Source organism: Ceratosolen solmsi, unplaced genomic scaffold, assembly GCF_000503995.2.
Source record: "Ceratosolen solmsi marchali unplaced genomic scaffold, CerSol_1.0 scaffold28, whole genome shotgun sequence".
NCBI lineage: Eukaryota > Metazoa > Arthropoda > Insecta > Hymenoptera > Agaonidae > Ceratosolen > Ceratosolen solmsi.
The window spans coordinates 2115351-2122604 of NW_011948429.1; the positions used below are offsets into that span (position 1 = coordinate 2115351).

The 7254-nt window shown below is 32.1% G+C and overlaps 1 non-coding gene across 1 annotated transcript; it reads right to left on the reverse strand.

Moving 5' to 3' along the window:
* Nucleotides 1-536: 536 nt before the first annotated feature.
* On the reverse strand, nucleotides 537-610 carry TRNAN-GUU (transfer RNA asparagine (anticodon GUU)). The gene has a single exon. It is a non-coding gene; the product is annotated as a tRNA-Asn (tRNA).
* Between the last annotated feature and the right edge of the window lie 6644 nt (nucleotides 611-7254).

Sequence of the window (7254 nt, forward strand, 5' to 3'; positions counted from 1 at the left end):
ATTATAGTGCAGTTACAAGATCTCGTTATTATAAATAATTGGGTATATTTAAGAATTGCCAATACTGTGTTTTCCTAACGACATCTAAAAGTATGCACTAACGAAAGCGTCACGGGTGCATAAATAAACAAATGCACTCCCCGATTATTGTGCTAAGGCCGACTGTTGTTGCCGCAAGTAAGAGCCAAACCGAGCCGAGTATAAAAAAAGAAGAAAAACACACACACCCTGGCCCTCCAAGAGGTCATTCATCGGCCTCTCCCCCGAGAGTCACCGTCGTCGTCATCCGTCAACCATGACGCCCCGCGCCTCGTCAATATACACAGACACGATCGGACCGGACTCTCTCGCTCTCGCCACGCCACCCTCGCACACAAACAGCGGCGGTGGGGCACCTGTTGCGCTCCCGCTAACCCCACCGAGCTGGCCAGGAAATAAAAAGGAAGAGCTGCTACCACCACCACCACCACCACCACCACCACCACCACCTCCCCCCCCCCTGCCCGCCAAGCTGGCCGGGAAATAAAAAAGAAATCCGCCCCCGGGTGGGCTCGAACCACCAACCTTTCGGTTAACAGCCGAACGCGCTAGCCGATTGCGCCACGGAGGCCCTTGCGAACGGGGCCTCCAAGACTCCTAAACTCTCAATCATTCCAGAATCGTTCCAACAGCTTCCACTTGAGTGTCCCCAGAGGGCGCCCCCACCTCCCGAGCAAGGTAAATTACCTGTGCGTATGCCTACTTGGCCGCTCCGACGACGTCCCCCTTCGCTTATCATTATTATCCGCTTATTATGCAGTCGATTGTTGTTTCGTTCCCGAAGCCCAATGACTCGGAGACAGACGATCGACCAGAGCTTTAGCGGATCTGTCGTTGATCACGTTGTTTATCGTCCTTGTCTTAACGTCGATCCTTGTCAAATAACCGCCGGCACCTTACTGCCCGCCGCGCATAACCACCATCACTGCTTATTATACTTGGGCATTTTATTATGAACTGTCGTTGTAAGATTAATTGTGATTAATCGTGATTAATTTTGATTAATTGCTTCAAATTAATTTTTTCAAATCATTTCTTAGCTAGTCAGGTCGGCATTCATATACTGACATTGGCATTTCCATTTATTATAGTCATTGTTGCAATTGCTTCCACGTGGCTCAATCGATCGATCCAAGCATTCGTGATTAAATCTTCGTTCATATTTAAAATGTCGTGGCATAATCGTCGCCTCACAAAGAACTTCAATGGAACAATTATAAGCAAATGACACGTATGGCATTTCACATATGCCTCTTCGTATTTTATTCTTCAATATTATTATGTAGAGTGGAACATTGAATTTACGGGAAATAATATAATCTGTGCATTTTTAGACAGCCGTATACGAGAAACATTACGTCAGTTAATTTTTCGTAATGTAAATGCCGACATTGTATAAACGTCTTTACTCCCGTGTGCACGGAAAGTTTATTATGTCATTTCCTTTTGCAGCCGGCTCGGTCGTCTGATGGATGAAAAATTCCGTAGTGAAAGGGGTGGGGGGGGGAGAGGAAGAAACTTTATATTGAATTCGTGCTAAAAGTCAATTCCTGTATTGTTTAGTTTTTTACCTAATTTTTGCCACAGAGAAAATCTAAATCTAAATCTTCCACAGAGTCATCTATATCGAAACGCATAACATTAATAACAGAATAATCTAAAATATAACTTAATTGCTTAAATTTTCCAATATATCTTTGAAAATATGTAGTTATGAATAATTCCAATAATGTTATTGCCCCGAGTAATTAATTAATTGGTAAGTGTAATATGTACAAATTCTTATTTATTACTTGACGCTTGTGTGACACAACATTTTATTCTTAAATACACTTCTACTATCGTTTTTAATATAATAATAATAATAATAGTTTAATCATAGAATTCAACGTAAGAGGTGAATTCAAGTACTAAGCTTATCATGGACAATTATACATATACATGTCGGCAGCGAATAAAGTGTAATACTTTCACATCATTGAATTAATCATCATGTATATTTATTAACTATGTTACATTAATTGTCATCACATATCAATTTTAAATACATTTAAACTGAAAATAGCTCGTTATTTTTAATGAAGCTTAATTTACTTTGCTTCAAGTATCTCAATGCACAAAACCATCCTTAAAAATATATTATAAAAGCATGTTTTATCAATTATATATTATTTCTAGTAAATCTCTCTCTCTCTCTCTCTCTCTCTCTCTCTCTCTCTCTCTCTCTCTCAAGAATAACGACTATGTCGTCAGAAACAAATTGGATTAACGTTTGTTAGATGTAATTCAGCAATTAACAATTGAAAAACGTTAAAATTCTGAAAGGCCAGGTTTCGCCTCCTTTCGCATCGATATATTTCCCTTTGGTATGTCGATCACGGGAAATAGATGGGGAAGTTGGATGGATTAAGGCACTGCCGATATGTAATGTACCCGAGTTAAATAATTCGTCAGTGGGTACCATCATCGCGTCAATTGACTGGTTGGCGATTATTCCTTGACACTGAAATTGAAATTAATTACGTGGCATCCGCCTGAAAGAGCAACCGTAGTAACGAGGACTTGGATGGTAAATCCAGCTTCCTTCGTGGTACTCGGGAGCTTTATTCGGCCGGTTGTCCAGGACGCGCCGCGTTTTGTAATTATCACTCAGGGACGAAGGACGAGATCCAAGTGGCCGGTGGTGCGAAGCAAGAGGGGGAATGTTTTGAGTTATTAGTATTGAGCATTCGTAGATAAGTTTGGCATGCAATTTGGTAATTTCATTGGTTTCACTTTCTATGGGAAATTCGAATCGACAAGTGGATTATCCTTTCGAATAAATACTTTTAAACAATTTATGTATTTTTATACGAGTAGATAATTCTATGTACTTAATTATCCAATAGCCAACTATCTATCCAACATAAAATTATAATGGTAAATGTCTGAAATACATGGTTACTTTCAATCAAATATTCTCTCTGTTTCTTCACTCTTACATTCTTTCATTGATAATACATGTAAATTAATTATTATGACGAGGCAAATCGCTTTATATACTTTATAATGTAATTATAATTACAATTAAGTCAAATAAAAATGTCGTGGGTAATTGACTTTTCAATTTATGAGATCGAATATCTATTTAATAAGAGGGCATAAAACGATTATAGAATTTATTTTATGGAAGCCTTCTTTATTAAATAATATCATTTAATCAATATATATTTTTCTTTTATTAAACCAGAAATAATGCCATTGTTATTTTCGGAATAAACTATTTTTTGCTTAAATACAGAGTAAGTGGATTACTGCTATCACAACAACCCCTGTGCTAAATTTTATTTAAAATTTAATGAAAATCTCATATAATCATTATCAAACATTATCAAATCATCATTCGTATTAATATTTTAATTCATTTTATGTCATTAATGTATATTTATAATAAATGAAACCACTCGCCTTTTATTTACATTATTATATAAAACTATAAATTTAATATCGATATTAATATTAAAGTGTCTTTTAGTTGAAAATTTGGAAAAATAATATTTTTAATTTTAAATAATAATGAATTTGTTGTAACTAATTATGCTAATTAAGCTAATTTCAATGAGACTATTGCATTAATATCGATGCCAGTTTTTAAATTAATAAGCAACAAATAAATTATTAAAGTAAATTATTATCATGTATTATTACTATAATAAACTTTTTATGATGAAATATGAATTGAAAATATACATTTAAATTTGTTCGTTTGTTGTCGAAGAAAAAATATACATTAAAAATTCAAACTATGAATAATCAAATTAAAACAAGATCGGATAGATAAAAATTAGTGAGAATTTAAATCCATTCGTTAAAACGACGTAAATTACATTTTATAGAGAAATGAATAGTTTTCAGTAACTTATGTAAATTATTGGAAAAACTATTTTTAAAATTATTTAAGTTTTTTCTCTGAGAAAGATTTGTTATTAATGTTGTGAAATTACGCTTACTATAATGTTTGATCAATAATCTTTTTATCGTTTTATGAAAATATTTATTTAATAGTACGATGTTTAACCTCTTAAATTAGATTTCATTAGTCTACAGAGCAATCTGACAAATATTTCGTCATAACACGTATTTTTCATACAATTATTATTATTTTATTTGTTTATAATGTTATATAATGATTTGCCGTAATTAAAAATATTTCAATTTATATCACTAATTATTACTGGATGCTTTTTTTTTTTAATAAAATTTATTTAGCGAAAGCAATATTATTTATTGCTAATTCGAAGATTAATGTACTAACGTCGAATGGACTTAATCTACAAAGGTTGAAAAAGTTTTTCATCCAATTTGAAATTTAATACTGATTTACAGTTATGACTGCGTTACTAGCGTTACGCTAACAACATTTTATCGCCAATAGCAAATTCTTTAATTTTGTTAATTATCTTTATCTCAAGGCAATAATACCGAAACAATAATTTTCTACTCTTATTGTGTAATGCCAATATTATATGAAAATAGAATAGAAATAAGAATTCTTATTTCATATTTCACATTGGATGTCTAATTACTCGACTAGGTAATAACGCAGACAGGAGGCAGATAATATAATAATGGTCATTATGCAAAAATTAACATATTGTAAAAGTCCACACTATCGAAACAATCCTTAAAAATATTTATCGTTAAAAAAATAATGCTGTTTAAAGCAATAAATAAAAACAAAACGAACAGAAAAATAAACTCGAAACGAACAAGCCCCAGAAAAGTAAGGCATGAAGAAAAAAATAAGAACATCATAAAGAAGCATCGATGACGAGTATTAATGTAATGTGGTACTAACTACCGAATGCGAATAGTATCGTATGCGATGTTTTATCACTACAACGATGAAACTTAGTCGCAGTTTCGTGTTTCGTAATACCACCGAGTGACTCATACAATACGGGACGTGACGTCGTCGTGGTACACGCGAGTCAACCGATTTTCTCGACTCGGATTTCATTGGTTTCTAGGGAGAAATGCGAGAGGGCCGAATTGATTGGAAGGCGTAGATCAAGTGGAAGATGTGGATCGAGTGGAGGGACACACGATTGGAGGAAACACCGTTTGTCGAGCGGGAAATGCAATACTCGCATGTGACTGCCATTAGAAAATACAGTATTTTGTATTTTAAACGTCAACGTTCTTAATTACAAGCCGTTTTACAGTCTATATTGTACATACACGTGTAGCGGATTATTATCTTGAAATATCGTCGAGATAACTCAGGCTTTTACATCCGTATTATTATAGCTGAAAGAAAAACTTTCGGGCAAGTTAGAATATCTGGTGGTATTCAATTTTAGGGCGATAGCGTGGGTTATAATTTTCAGATAAGCTTGAAAATTGAATTTTTACGTAAAATGTTGGTAAGGCGACTTCAGAGGTTTAATAATTCTTAAATCGGGTAAAATCGTCATTGTCAGCTGTGGCTTTTGACACGATTCGTCTAGACGACTATGTAGAATAAAGATAAGGGGACGGCTTTATACAGACGTCTTAAATACGGTGAATTTTTAACGAAAATATGTACTTTGTATGAGTACATTTAGGTGCTCGCCGCAAAAAATCTATAGAGATCCTTTTGTGAAACTCGATGGACGAATAATTATTTAGATAGCTGCTTTAAAAATATTTCTTATTTTTTGAAAGTCTTTTAAGTTTTTTACGTATATAGTCGTAGAAAATGATAAAAGGAGAATATAATGAAATATTGCTTTAAAAAAAGAAAAAGAAAAAAAAAAAACTTCTTTTTTTTTTCGTTTTTTCGGAAAATTCAAATTTTTTTTCTCTCTTTTTTTTTTTCTTTTTCCTAGGACACGAAAGACGTAGATCATTTACGAACGGTTGTAAGCATTTATCATTGTTCATATGTAGGTCAAAAAATGTTTTATACTAGAGATATATTATTGTTCACGTGGTTTTCATGTATACGTACGTGTACTTTACATTACACATATTAAATGAAATGACTTATTAAATAAAATAACTATCGTTTCTTATATTAATCTGTATTAAACGTATTTTTAATGTATACATATCTGAAATAGAAGAAAACTTAATTTAAATTAAAATGATTGAATTAATTCAATATAACATTAAAGATATTTATTGTTGTGTATATATATATATATATATATATATATATATATAATATTATTATGTAATTTCGAATTATAATTGGTCTAATAATAATGTTCGTGTAATACTAATGTCGGTAATCGTAATAATACGTAAGTTGAAAATGTAAAAATATATCTTGATAAATAGTCTGAAAAGATGTGCACTAACTAATTATTATCTTGAAATTACAGTTTATAAAATATGGTATTTTCATAAAAAGAATTACAGCAAAATTTCATAAAAAATGAGAAAAAGTTTGTTACTGTATGATCGAAGCGAGCAAACGTTTCTCTTTCTAAAGTTCCAAAATCAACGACGTTAGATATTTTAAAGTAATTTATATTCTAAGATAGATTTTAATGTTTTCACACTACTATATAATTTGTTAATGAGCATGTTTTCAATGTTTGCCATAAAAATTAAATAGACGACATTTAATTAAAACGAATTACAATTTATATATATATATATATATATGTATTCCTAATCGGTGTAAAGGAAGGCTCATTAAAAAATGTGCTAATCATTACAATTATACAATTATTCTAAAAAAAAAAAACAAAAAAAACATCTAGTTGCTTTTTTCTTAATGGCTAAAAATAAGTAAATTTTGATATCTTCCGAATAATGAGTTCATCGTGATAATTTAGCATAGATTGTTTTATGAATATTTTAATTACTGTGATAAGTGCATATATTGTAATCTAGATGGAGCTTATATGACATTAGGTTAATATTGCTTTACAAAAGCATTGTCTTTGAAATAAAAAATTATAATATTATGGCGAAGGATAAAGCTAACCGAATAGGATGAAAAATTTTGAGTTATTGTAAATACCTTGAAATCGAAGGAGTAATGGACTCCCGAGATTGCAGGCTTATTTATTTATAAGTCGCTTAATAACGACCTCGCTGATCTCGTGCCAAATAAATCAAAAGATCGCTAAACCGAAAGTTCCATTGACTAGTCTATGTTAACATTAGTCGAGAAATGTCTCGGAGCATTGATTTTTCCATCCGTGACATTTATTACCCGACTGCGTGCCAGGTGTAATG